This window comes from Puma concolor, chromosome D3 (genome assembly GCF_028749965.1).
Source record: "Puma concolor isolate L17-30 chromosome D3, mPumCon1.1.hap2, whole genome shotgun sequence".
In the NCBI taxonomy this organism is placed as follows: domain Eukaryota; kingdom Metazoa; phylum Chordata; class Mammalia; order Carnivora; family Felidae; genus Puma; species Puma concolor.
The window spans coordinates 11,946,130-11,960,412 of NC_141678.1; positions in this window are offsets into that span (position 1 = coordinate 11,946,130).

A 14,283-nucleotide genomic window follows, 5' to 3' on the forward strand; every position below is an offset into this window, starting at 1 on the left:
GGCCTCACCTTCACCTTGGAGATATCTTCCAAGCCCAAATAACGAAGCTATTAAGAAGTGTATTTCAATATACTTGGCTTCCTTTGAAATCCTATGTAGTTCACCGTATTCACTTAAAAGCGTTCGTCTGAAGAATCCATCCACCAATCTAACAGATGTGTTTGCGGCTTTAGAAAGATCAAGAATTTCTGGGGCACCTGGGTGGCGCAGTCGGTCAAGCGTCTGACTTCAGCCAGGTCACGATCTCGCGGTCCTGAGTTCGAGCCCCGCGTCGGGCTCTGGGCTGATGGCTCAGAGCCTGGAGCCTGTTTCCGATTCTGTGTCTCCCTCTCTCTCTGCCCCTTGCCCGTTCATGCTCTGTCTCTCTCTGTCCCAAAAATAAATAAACGTTGAAGAATTTCCAGGGAGGTGACATTCCTTCCCTCAAGCAGGAACTGAAGGGACATTGAGCTCCATCAGTGTATATGAACTTAATTTCATTCCTTTTGTGGCTATAATAATCCCATCTAGGGGCACCGGGGGGTTCAGTCCGTTAAGCATCTGATTCTTGATCTCAGCTCTGGAATTTGATCTCAGGGTCCTGAGTTCAAGCCCCACATTGGGCTCCACGTTGGGCATGAAGCCTACTGTAAATAATAACAGTCATCGTAATAACAATAAGAACAATAATTCCGTCTATTTGACTGCAGCCCGATTCATTCTCTCCATTCTGGGCTGGGCCAACATTTGATTTCTCATTTTCCTTTAAGAGGTCTGTATCCCTCCAGGATGCATTGATGGGATAGGCTGCTGCCCAGCGTTCCTTGGGAATCCGCTGACCGCCTTACAATTCATCCCTTCAACACGCCTCTACTCATTACTTGGTTACCCCAGTTTGTCACTCGTGCCCCAGCCCTACTGACTTCTTGAGGGAAACCTTCCCACATCCTCCTGAAACGTCCATGTTCTTCTTGGATTTCTCATGGACACATTTGTCCCCAGTGGGACCGTGAATCGGTCTGTTGTGCCTCGACCTGGAACCTCATTCTCGTCTTTCAGAGAAGCTCTTGGCCTATGTGAGTTTACATCCGTGTTTTTTTGCGCAATGACTGTCTTCTTCCGTAGGCTGTAAATTCCAGGAGGGCGGAGCTCTATCTCCCCTGGGCGTCTCCGTATTCCTGACGCTTAGCATAACGCCTGGCACAGAAAAGGGATCAGTAGATAGCTGTCAGAGGGCTGGGAGGATGCGTATCAGTCAACGATACAGGAAATACAGAGACAGAAGGGCTCAGTTTGGGCAGGGGGGAGCAGGGATATTGGATTCCGGTTGAACATACTGCCGTTAAGATATGATTGAAATATCTAAGTAAAGACGACCATAGGTCCATGAGCTTGGAGCTCAGTTCAGAAGAAAGATCTGTCCCGAGAGGGACCAGCTTTGAAATGGCGAATGTGCTGATGACTAGAGAGCCCTGGGAATAAGGAGAACATGTTTACCGAAAGGCAGAGGGGGGCCGAGGATGGAAACTGAGGGCTGCATCATGCAACGGACAGGCAAGGAGAAAGACCTGCCCGTGTACTGAGTAGGAAGACGGCCAGAGATGTAGGGGAGAAGCAGGGGTCATGGGATCAAGGGAATTGAGAGGCTTCAAGGAGGCACGGGGCCAAGGGAATCAAAGGAGTGAAGGCCATGACCTTGAGCAGTTTGGGCCCAGTGTTGGACGTGATGGCAGAAGATTTGGTGGCATGAGACATCGTTTGAGCCCTCCCCAGTCTCCTTCCTGGAATGCTCTTGGTTTGACTTCATTTTGGAGCAGTGACTTATTTTTTTTATTTAAAAAAAAAAATTTTTTTTTCAACGTTTATTTATTTTTGGGACAGAGAGAGACAGAGCATGGACGGGGGAGGGGCAGAGAGAGAGGGAGACACAGAATCGGAAACAGGCTCCAGCCATCAGCCCAGAGCCCGACGCGGGGCTCGAACTCACGGACTGCGAGATCGTGACCTGGCTGAAGTCGGACGCTTAACCGACTGCGCCACCCAGGCGCCCCAGAGCAGTGACTTTTAAACTCTTGGGCAGAAGGGCATAGCTATCCACTTACTCTCAGAGTTTGATGAAAACCATGGGTCATCTTTCTAGAAAAATGTACATCGACATATCGTCAGCAAAGTCTGCATCAGGGCATCAGGGACCCACTGAACATAGAGCCCAGGGAAGAAAACTAATACACGTTAGGGCTAGGGGCTCAGGTCTTTTTTCTTGTTCTTTTCTTTTTTTAACTTTTTAAATGTCTGTTTAGTTTTGATAGCGAGAGAGAGCGCACACACATGAGTGGGGGAGGGGCAGAGAGAGAGGGAGAGAGAGGATCCTAAGCAGGCTCTGAGCTGTCAGCCCAGAGCCCGACACGGGACTCGAACCCACGAACCTCGAGATCATGACCTGAGCCGAAGCCGGACGCTCGACCGGCTGAGCCACCCAGGCGCCCCTGACTTGGAGAACTTTCAAGAAAATCCTGAAGCCAAAGTTGATCCCCCCACCCCGGATCCAACCAGCCTGGGGGTGGATCCTTTCAAAGCTCACCAAGGTGAGTCTAGTTCACGAGTGGGGTAAGAGTGTTCGGATCGGAAGGTTGGCGTGGGCAGGAGGGCTTGGTTTTGTCATCAAGCAAATGTTTTCACTCACGTTCTTCACTCTCATACCCCCCTGTGCTTGCTGAGTCGGCCTTGTTTTCACCGCCCGCCGAGCCCTCTGGTCCTGACGCGCAGCCTTGACCCTTCTGGGTCTCCATTTCCTTATCTCTAACCACGGGCTCCTGGTTCTACTTGGTGTCATTGGACACCAGTTTGCTTTTCTCCGGAGCCTGTTCCGTTTGAACTAGGCTACCGCAGCCTATAAAACTTTAATGCACGGATTTCCCATTGTTCGGGCGTCAGTGGGGCACAGGCCTTCCTGTATCGTCGTGGTATGCTGACCAGGAAAGAAACTGGCTGGGAGGTCTGGGGTAGTGGCTGCCTTGTTTCTGGAAAGGCGTGTGATTACGTCCACTTTCGCCGATGGGACCTCAGACCCCGTCAATAATAATAATATAATAACAATAATGATAGCAGGTGCACATCAGACGTACGGTGGGCCAGCCCCGGGCTCTATGCTGGATCTATATTATCCTCCAACAGCCCTATAATTTTTTTTTTTTCAACGTTTATTTATTTTTGGGACAGAGAGAGACAGAGCATGAACGGGGGAGGGGCAGAGAGAGGGAGACACAGAATTGGAAGCAGGCTCCAGGCTCCGAGCCATCAGCGCAGAGCCTGACGCGGGGCTGGAACTCACGCGAGATCACGCGAGATCACGCGAGATCGTGACCTGGCTGAAGTCGGACGCTTAACCGACTGCGCCACCCAGGCGCCCCGCAACAGCCCTATAAAGCAAGGGTCATTATCAGCCGTTTTAAGAGGAGGGAAGTGTAGGTTTCCAGAAGCTTAAGTTTTGTTTTGCTTTTTTTTTTCAGGGTCAGAAGAAAATTAGAAGCATGGGTGTGCGGGTGGAGGGCAGTGAGGAGAGATCGTAGGTGTCTGGCTCCAAACTTCACTCTCTTTAAGAAATTATAGACCTGATTTCAGTTTTTAAGAAAATTCTCCCTTCGTTGTCAAATTTCTTTTTAAACACACACAGGCCGCGGCTTCTTTGATGTTTCCTGCCCTGGGAGCGTGTTCACAGAGTCGACCGTCTAGGGCTTGAGTGTGCCTCCTGCATGGGGTTTTTATGGAAACACAAAGGTTATTGACCTCAAACACAAATTGCTTGGCCCTCCAGAGTTTGTCCGGCTGCCTCTCTCTCCTGGAGTTTTGTTCAGCCCCCCTCTCCTTAGCTACCGGCCTTGTTCAACCCGGACAAAACAAACAGGGGCTGTCGGGGGCTGGGGGGTGGAGAACGGCCTCTTCAACCTCACAATGAGAAGTCGGGAGTGGAGGCAATTACTCCAATAATTCAGACGTGGATGTTAAAACACTCACAACACAACCCCAACGTTTACCTAAATTATCTGGGTAATTGCCTGCATTTTCAGCTTGAATTTGGGTTCTGTAAATCCTGGGGCTTCGCGTCATAAATAAGGAGACCCTCACGTGGGCCAAAGCCGAGAGGGAGGCAGGGTATCCTTAGAGACAGGGCACAGAAGGGGAAGCCCCAAGCTTTGTGACCAGGTCCTGCCTTGGGTGCAGACGCTTGGGCGAATCGCTTATATTCTCTGTGCTCCAGTATCGTCCTCTGCCCCTTGGGGTGAAGGCTGTTATCTGGCATAGGGAAGGAAGGATAGAAAGAAAGAGGGTAGCAAGAAAGAGAGAAAGAGGGAGGGAGGGAGGAAGGAAGGAAGAAAAAAAATTTTAAGAAGAAAATTGTCAGTCCACCTGGGTGGCTCAGTTAAGTGTTGGACTCTTGGTTTCAGCTCAGGTCATGATCTCACAGTTCCTGAGTTCAAGCCCCACGTCTAGCCCTGTGGAGCCTGCTTGGGATTCCCTCTCTCTCTCTCTCTCTCTCTCTCTGCCCCTCCCCCCTGCTTGAGCTCTTTCTCTGTCCCTCAGAATGAATAAATAAGCGTTACAAAAAAAATTTTTTTTAAAAAGAAGAAAATTGTCGTGGCCTCTTCTGTGTTTTAAATTGCTAAAGCATTAGTCAAGGAAAAGACAAGACTTTAAGTCTCCTCCTTTCAGCGAAAAGAAAAGCGAGTCCCAAAGAAGTCACCCCGGCAGCTTTCTGCGCTGTTTTTATTTCACTAAGAGCAGGGTCTAGGGCGCCTGGGCGGCTCAGTCTGTGTTAAGCGTCCGACTTCAGCTCGAGTCGTGATCTCGTGGTTTGTGGGTTTCAGCCCCGCATCGGGCTCTGTGCTGATGGCTCCGAGCCTGGAGCCCGCTTCGGATTCTGCGCCTCCCTCGCTCTCTGCCCCTCCCCTGCTCGTGCTCTGTCTCTCTCTCTCTTCCTCTCTTTTTTTTTTTTTTTTTAATTTTTTTTTTTTTCCAACGTTTTTTATTTATTTTTGGGACAGAGAGAGACAGAGCATGAACGGGGGAGGGGCAGAGAGAGAGGGAGACACAGAATCAGAAACAGGCTCCAGGCTCCGAGCCATCAGCCCAGAGCCCGACGCGGGGCTCGAACTCACGGACCGCGAGATCGTGACCTGGCTGAAGTCGGACGCTTAACCGACTGCGCCACCCAGGCGCCCCTCTCTTCCTCTCTTAAAAATAAATATTAAAAAAAAAAAAAAGAGTGGGGTCTACAACAAAGCCGCTTTCACCTCGAGTCTGCAACCATTCCATTCACTCCCTGTCTGCCGACTCCTGCAATGTTCTTTTTTTCCTTTCCTTAAAAAATTTTTTTTTTATATATTTGATTGATTGATTTTAATTTAAATCCAGGTCAGTTAACGTACAGTGCAATGATGATTTCAGGAATAGAATTCAGTGATTTATCAATTCCATACAATGCCCGGAGCTCATCCCAAGGGCCCCACTTAATGCCCGTCACCGGATTAGCCCATCCCCCCTCCCATGGAGTTACTTTCAACGGAAACTTGCCTCTTCTCCAAGATCCTGGGCTCCTGCCCTCCGAAGTGACCTCTGGCGAGCGAACGGCCATTTTCTTGAGGCCCTACTAAGTGCTGGGTGTCTTCATGTGCTGAGGCCTGTTTGCACTTCAGGGCAACTTTTCAATGATTCTTATGAGCTTCACTTAACCCGTTTGGAGTCCAGCCTTCAAGAAACGGGGCCGCTGGTCTGCTCTTCTGGTTCCTCCTTCATGTAAAACAGAAACCGGGCTCCAGCCTTTCTCGGGATCTGTGGCAAACTGGGGGCAGGAACCATGCCTTCCTTTAGACGTGGGGTGGGGAAGATGTGTTCCGCAAAAAATGTGTTTAAAACATTAAATATTTCGGATTCTGCCAATCATATCACTTGCTCTGGCACTGTAGAGAGAAAGCAGCCATGGTTACTATGTACGTGAATGGGTACGTGGGTATGTATGTGATTGGATTCCAATACAACTTTATTTATGAACACTAAAATTGGAACAGCAAGTCATTTTCACAGGTCATATACATCCTTTGATTTTTTTTTTTTTTTCCTAACCATTTAAAAATGTAATGACCTTTCCAGGCTCACGGGCCCTGTGAAAACAGGTGGCAGGCTGGATTGGACGCCCGCAGGCCCTAGTTCGTGGGCATTTGTTGACATCTGCTTTAGGCCATCGAAGCCTTGAAGGACATCAGAGAGGGGCTGGAGTGACAGGTGGAAAGGGTCCCAGTTGCCCTAAAAGTGTCCAGCAGATGAAACTCCGCTAAAACAAACTTCCAGGCCAGCCCTAATCAGTAGCACATAACCGTCCCAGAAGCCTTGATTAATCGCCTCTTGTTTGCAAGGTCTCCTCCCGCTGAGAAGCTCAGGGAATGAGACCCTTGTGGTCGCTTTCCTTCTCTCAGGGGAGGCAAATATGAAAAACCGTTCTCTACGTACAACTGTTTTCTGCTCAATGGAGGAGACATTAGGGGCTCTGAGAACCCCTAAGAGGGGAACCTACTCTGGTCTGGAAGGTCAGGAAGGGCTTTACGGAAGAAGTGGCATGGATATAGGCACGGCAATGAAACCAAGGAGAAAGACAGCAAAGGCATTCGGGCCCAGCCAGTGGTTTCCAGTCAGCGGTGATGTCCCCCCTACCGGCCCCCCTCCGCGGGACACTTAGCGATATCTGGAGACATTTTTGATTGGGACCACTGGAGGATATGCTATTAGCATCTAGTCGGGGGGAGGCCAGGGAGGCTGCCCACCACCCTACAATGCCCAGGACAGCTGCCCGCCACAGAGAATTATCGTGTTCAAAATGTCAGTAGTGAACCAGATAATTCCCTATTAAGGAACAACACATTCAAAGACCTTGAGTTGGGTAGAAGGCGTCGGGTGACTTGGCCAAAATAACTTTATTTTGTTTTGTTTTATTTTATTTTTGAGAGAGAGAGAGAAGCAGAGGGAGAGAGAGAGAGAAAGAGAGAATCCTGAGCCGGTTCCATGCTCCGTGTGGAGCCCAACGCGGGACCCACAACCCTGAGATCATGACCTGAGCTGAAATCAAGAGTGGGACGCTCAACTGACTGAGCCACCCAGGCGCTCCTCGCTTGACTTTAAAGAGCAGGGCGAAGGAAGTTGGAGAAATGAGCAGGGTGAGACCAGACCTGCCTCTTGATGCTGTGGGCCAGGCCTGGGAGTCTCTGAAACTGAAGGTGATGAGGGTCGTGACATGAGTGCGGGCAGGATGACAGCAGGAGCTGGGACTGGCATCGTCAATGGCGACTGCTCTCAGCCCCTGTGTGACTGGCAGGAGGGTCCAGAAAGAGGGTGGGGGGCCTGAAGACCAACCTCCTCTCCTTCTTCTTGGACTCTTTGAAGCCCATACCCAGGATCCCCACTCACTAAATACTGGTTGGATTGCATTGCTGGAGATAGCGTCATAGGGGTAAGGAAGCAGTGTTCCAGAACGATCCGGAGGAGAGGAAAGCTACCGTAAGCAAACTCTGCTCTCATGGAAGCGTAGTCACGTAATTCCAAACAGGGAAGATGGTGTCGATGGAGCCGGTACTTTGCAAATAAAAGCGTTCTTTGTCCTCCGCTCTGTATAGCACACCTGCCTGTGAGTACCGTCATTCCAGGTTTACTTTAGGCAGAATCGAGACCCGGGAAAGTTAAGTCACCTGGCCCAGAGACACCCAGCGAGCCGATGACAGACTCAGAATGCTAGTTCCATATCTCTGCCTCCAACTTCCAGGTCTTACCTCTAACATTTTACTCCCTCTGTAGCTTACTTTCAAGGGACGGCCATGAAGCTTGCTTTCCTGGAATACGAGTCTCATGAGAACAGAGACGGTGTCTTGGCCACCATTATTTGCTGGATGGACAGACGGATGGATGGTTGACAGCCTCCCAGAAATCTTGGAAAGGGCATGCACTTCTCCATGAGACCAGCAGATGGCGGCAAAGGAACGGCCAAGCAAAGGCGCGGGAGGAAGTTGGGGGAAGCAGCTTTTACGGAGAGATCCTCCCTTCCCGGAGCTCTGCAAAACAGGTAGCTTGTTTTGTTTGTTTGTTTGTTTTTATCTTTTCTTCCCCTGAGAGGAACCTCGCATTACTGTTGATTGGAAGTGGAGGTTGTCGGAGGATCTGCTGATTTGGGGGGGGGGGGGGAGGGCGGTGGAGCTGAGGTGCTGTGGGGGCGGGGGAGAGAGGTAGGGAGGCTCAGCTTAAATCTTACATCGTCGTGTTTGAAATCAACCTTGCCTTGACGCCAGGAAGAGATCCATCCCCAAGTGGCCAAGGACGACCAAAGAGGATTTATTTAGGCAGGACGTGGGGTGATGAGGGGCTTCCCCTGGGACCCTATTTTATCAGAGGGGAGGCAAGAGGGCCCCTACCCTCTCCCCTTGAATAGTCTGCAATGCGTAGGATGTTCCTTGAGTGCTTGCGAATTTTCCAGTGCTGTCGGGGTGTCTGCCTGAATAACAAGTGAAAGAACTCAGAGAGGGAAGCATAATAGAGATGCGGAGGGCTTTTTAAAACGTATCCAAAGTAGTGGGATCCCTGAACATGTTTAGACTTGACCCAGACACAGGAGTTGGGTAGGTGTCTACCTTGTGCTGAGCTCCGCTGGGCAGTAAAGGTAAAAAGAATTATCAGCCCTAAACTAGGTCCCAGCCTTCGCCTTGTTAATTTCTGCCCTGAGAAAAAGGTTCAGGTGGCCCTCAGACCCCACAGGATCCCCCTCCAACACATACACATCTATAGTACAAAATCCAAGCCCCGGAGTCGACCAGATGTGACTTTAATGAAAAAAACGAAGTAAATCCTCCTGAAGATTCTAACAAAGGTTAAACCTGCCGGTATATCACCATATCACCGTGGTGTATGCGGAGGAGGCCAGTGAAGGGGTGTAGAGGCCAGGGAGCCCCCGGCCTGGACCCCAGGAGTCTCTCTGCAAGGGGGACCCCCCCCCCACAGCTCCCCTCACCCCAGATCTTGAGGTGGGAGGAATGTAATAAAAACTAATTGTTTTATGAAAAGTGGTTTCCTTTTATTGCCTGTGCTAGTCAAGTGAGGGTAAGCCTAGCAACAGGAAATTAACACAGAATTCATTAGGGGTGATAATGATTGTTCATAATCATTTGGCTGATGAGTTAATATCATTAACTAGTCAACTAATTAGACAATGCCTGGGGCCCTGGGGGTCTGGAGGCTTGGCTTCAAAATAAGCAAGGAAAGAGTGTCCTTCTAGAAGGTTAGAAAGATGGAATTAGTCCCTTAAGCTAAGGTTGACCTGGCCAAGACAAGAGTCCCCAGGGACCACCTGAAAACTTCCTCTCATTTCTTTTTGTCCCCAGGGCAGCGAGGGGTTCTTCATTTGGTTGGGCTCACGCGTCTCCAAGACTCTGGGCAAAATCGCAGGGCTCCCGTGCCCCCAAATCCCAATATATGCGCAGGAACAAACTTCTGTGATTTCTGCGGCTTCCCTGAAGTCGTGAGCTCTGGCTTCCTTGAAGAGCGCCCACCCTAGAGAATAAATACCCAATTAGCTAACCGGTGCTGGCCTTGGGGAGACTGGGCGCCACGGGGTAGGCCGGGTGGACCCGGGATGATGGGTCCACTGTTCGGCTGGCTCCCCTAACAGGCTCACACCTCGGTTCCAAGCCTGTGTTGGAAGGACTGGGGGACCGGGCGACGGGGTGGGGGGTGGGGGGTGCGACGAAGTCACGCCCACAAACAGCTGGCCCTCTCCCGGAGCTACAGCCGCCGAAGTGAAAGATGCCGACACACGGGCCGGGGGCGAACCGCACCGCCAAAGTGGCGGAAAGGAAGTCAGGCGAGCGAGTGTCAGTTCCGTGCTTGGGTATCCAGGACGCTTTGGGGACCTTGAGGGGGCAGGGGCGCACCGCGCCGGCAGGAAGAGCGCCTAGGCGAGAGTTGGCTGGCGCGGGCCTGGGGGAGCAATCCTTCCCCCCCCCACCACCACCACCAAGTGCAATTCCCCAACCCGAAACCAGAGCCGGGGTCATTAGCGGGAAACCGAAGTGGCGCGGGAGATCGCATTTCAAAAGCTCAAAGAGACCGGCTGACTGGGGACTTTGGACTGGGGCTGGGGTGGGGTGGAGACCCGGACAGCTCGGGATGGTCCCAATGTCCCCTCACTAAGCCCCCACGCGCCTCCCATTCCAGGGACGGAGCCGAAGCTGCTCGATCCAAGACGCAAAGGCAGCCTGACTTCATCTCAGCTGCCCGGCAGGAAGCGTTTTGCGGCTTGGGGCAGAGAAGAGGGGTGGCCAGTCCCTACTCCAGCAATGTGTCGTTTCACCCCTGCCCGGCCTGCAGCCCACCCGGCCTTGGCTCTCCAGGTGCGTGGGGCCTGCGGACGCCCAAGCTGCAGGAAGCTGGGCCGCGCCGCGCCATAATCAGGCACCCCTTTTGCTACGCAGGGCTGTGCACGAAACACCCCTTCTCCCGCTTCACCGCAGAATCTTTCTCCCCACGAGCTGAGCTCCCAGCTGAGGCCAGAGAGTTGAGCGGAAGAGGGCAGGGACGACTGAGCTCGCTTAGGTTCCGGGAGGCTGGGCAGGGTGGAAGGAAACAAATGGTGCTGATGCCCGCGGTCCCCACCTGCACGCAGTCCCCGGCCTTGGCGCCTGGGCGCATGGAGCGCAGCGAATGTAGGAAGAGAGGGAGGATCCGAGGCCTGGAGTCGAGACGCCCAAGACACCCCAAGCCCGAGTGTCCCTCTCCCACCCCGCGGGGGAGGCAACACTCTGGAGTCAGCGGGGTCACCCTGCCTGGCCTGGCACAGGCCGGCCCCGCTGTCATTCCCTCTGGCTCTCAACTCAGATCAGAATGAGAACACGGTTTCTGCCCCTGGGCCCCGCCACAGGCATTTTTAAATGGGGTTTTGCCCCCCCCCCTCCCCGTGCACCCCTCGCTTCATCAAGCCTTTGGTCTTCGCCCGGATGGCTCCTTCGGGGAGAGAGGGCGGGGGAATGGAACACCTAAAAGAAGCTGCACTTTTCCCACTGCTAGACCGATGCCCAGAGAAATGAAAATGTTCTCTCCTCCAAAGGGCGCGTGAGACACACGAAAACCCGGAACACGCCCATAGATTTCTCTGCAGCCGGGGACACGTGCACCATAGGTACGTACGTTCGCCTCCACCTGAATTAGGAAGAGGGATTGAAGTGGATTCTGGCGTCCCCTTCGACTGGAATCCGGCTCCAGTGTCCCAGGTGATCTCGGTTAAGTGACTTAACTGCCGTGTGCCTCAGTTTCCTCCTCTGTCAAACAGGGATAAAAATCATACCCACCTCATAGGGGTTAATGGTGAGCTCACTTGGGTGGGGTGCTTAACGGAGCGCCTGGCACGCGCACGTGCCCCTTGCATGCCAGCTCCTTTTATTATCGTTCCGTGTACTTTGAACGCCGACATCTGCAACATATACATCTTGATTATACGCATCTTGATTGTAAAACAACCAAATGCATCTGCATCCGGAACTGTCTTGCGCGTGCACCTCGAAATCTAAATTGGAAGAGACGTCTGCAGACCGGGCACGAGCAAGTACACGCACACGCGCGCCTCAGAACTCACACACCCAAAGAGCTACCCGCAGGTCCGCACATCCGAGGCCACGTACAGAAGAGCCCACGTCCCGGCCTGGCACCCACACCCAGCAGCCTCTCTCTTGGCCGGTTGCCGTGAGGTCGAATTTGGAAACCAGCGAGGCAGAAAGCGCGCGGACGCGAAGCGTGTCAAACCTCTTGCAGCGCCCGAAGGCGGCTGCCCGTGTGCTGGTTTAGGGGAAAGGTCACAACAAGGGTTTTCCTTCTCGGATGGAATTTTTTGGAGGGCCTAACGGCCAAGAACTTTCCCCACAAGGAAGGAGTGGGTTTCCAGGACAGCGCAGATCCAGAGGGGGGCCCTGCACGCGCGCGCGCACGCACGCTCACTCACTCACTCATACACGCACGCCCGCGTGCACACGCCCCGCTCCTTCGGGCTGGCTGGACCCGGGAGGAGGGAGCGGGAGGAGGGAGCGCACAGGTCGTGACCCCTGCCTCTGCCGGAGCGCGCCCTTCGGCCCCTGCAATTAGCGCCGGGAGGTCAGCAGGAACCCGGACGCCTTTACCCGCGGCTCAAAGCACAGCAAAAGGCGACCCCACCCCGCCCCTCCGCCGGTCTCAGACGCCAGGGCGCAGCCGGGCTTGGAGCCGACCTCCCCAAGCGGCGGGGGCCGCAGGGCTCCGGCCGGCACCCGCATTTGCCACCTTAAATTTACAAATCACGAAGTCGCTCGGCCCTGCCGGCTGCCGCAGCTCTGACCCCCGCCGAGACGGACTGCTGCTCCCTGGAGCCGCGCGGCCTTTGTCCCTGTAGACGCGGCCAGTGCAAAGACCGAAACATTCCAGAGTTCTAAGTAAGAAAGAGAGAGAGCGCGCGCATCCAGGCAAAGGGAGGTCGCATCCAGGCTACATTTTAAATTATGTTATTTGGGGGAGGAGGGAATCCTTCCTCTCTCCATCTGCCCACTAAGAACTCAGGTTATCCCCCGCCCGGCTGGGTCGGGGAAAACTGCTGGAGATGTCCACGCCAAGCAGGAGGGCGCTTGGCCAGAAAAAGATGAGCAGGGTCCCCTCACTGGATTTCCTGACTGTCTTTGGAAACCCAGAGACGGGAAGGACTGTTTTTCTCATCTGAGGCCCAAAGAGGAGTGAAAGTGATACCCAGGAAAGCGACCACTCACTGCTTCTTCCGACGCTGGGACGTGGGGAGGTGGGGGGGGGGTGGTCAGAGAAGGAGGGGAGCGCAGGTTGGGGGGGCGAGGCTGCGAAGGGGCAAAGGTGAAACGCCCGAGTTCCGGAACCCGGGAGGCGCTGGGGTGCCCAGCAAGCGGCGGCGACCGGGGCGCATTCGTGGGCCAGACAGATAGGTGGCACTCGAAGCCCGGAAAAAAAAAAAAGCCGAAGGCGCCGGCCCCGAGTGGCCTCCGCGGCGGCCGCCGCCACCATAAAGCCCGCGGCGAGATTGCGACCGGCGCCAGGTGAGTAATAGGCCACGAAATCCAGAGAGATTGCGAGCGGTTCACCCCCCGTCCATCAGCGCCACCAGAGTTACTCATTAACATCACTACATACAAATAAGATACACAGGAGATTAAGGGGTGGGGTGGGGGGGGGGGGGAGCGGTGGGAGAGGCCGGCCACACGTCTGAGCACCGTCCGAGAATCTTGGGGCGGGGGGAGCAGATGGGAGCTGAGAAAGAGAAGCATTCCTTCCCCCTCCGAGGCCAAGGCTCTTTGCTCCCCGACTCGGGAGGGAGAGCGCACGGGGCACACACCCTGCCCACTGCCACCTTCCAGGGGCGCGGGCTCCGCGCCGAATCCTTGGGCCCAAAGCCGGCCCCGGTGGGCGCGCACCCCGCAAATCTCCCAGCCTTGCGGGGAGCCAGCGCCCCAAAGGTCCCCAGGCCCTATAAGCCCCCCCCCCCCCCCCCCCCCGGTCGTTTGCCCTCTCACCCGGGAAGACAGCACTGGAGAGGAGGGTGTGTGGCGCCCCACGTGCCTGGCTGGAGATGCAAGGAGCTTGCCACTCCCCCCGCCCCCCCCCCAAAGGTCCCGACCTCGATCCCCTTCCAAGTCCGGGAGGAGGGAGGGGAGAAGGATCCTCCTTGCCGGCCATTCAAGAGGCCCGAAGGTGACAGGGACTTGGGGCCGGGCTGGCGGGCTCCAGGGAGGGGGAGGGAGGCTGCCGCCAGGCAGGCTCCGGCTGGGTCCTCACGTCACGGCCCCCAGGGCAAGAAAAGGCCTCGAGAACCTTCCCTTGCCCGCCCCCCTCTCACCCCCCCGCACAAATACACCTCCACGGCGAGGGTGGGGGTGGGACACTAGGAGACCAAAAGGCTGTCACGGCCTCGCTATTTTGTATTGAATGTTTCAAAAATAAATTGAACTTCAAAAGGCAACTCCCCAAACAGCCTGGAGGCTGGCTGGAGGGGAGGGCCGGAGGAGGGTGTCAGCCTCCTGGGTGACTTTTCCCTGGGAGGGGGTCAACTATGCGCCCTCGAATTACCTTTCCCTGGCGGTGAAAACCTGCCTCCCCCTCGCGTGACACAGCTAAGTTTGCGCGGAGCTGGCCGCATTCCGCACGCACGTTGGGGAGCCCTGGGTCCGCAGGGTCCCAGCAGAGACACGGGGGACGTTGGGGCCCTGCCAGGTCTCCCACCACCGGGGAGGGTCG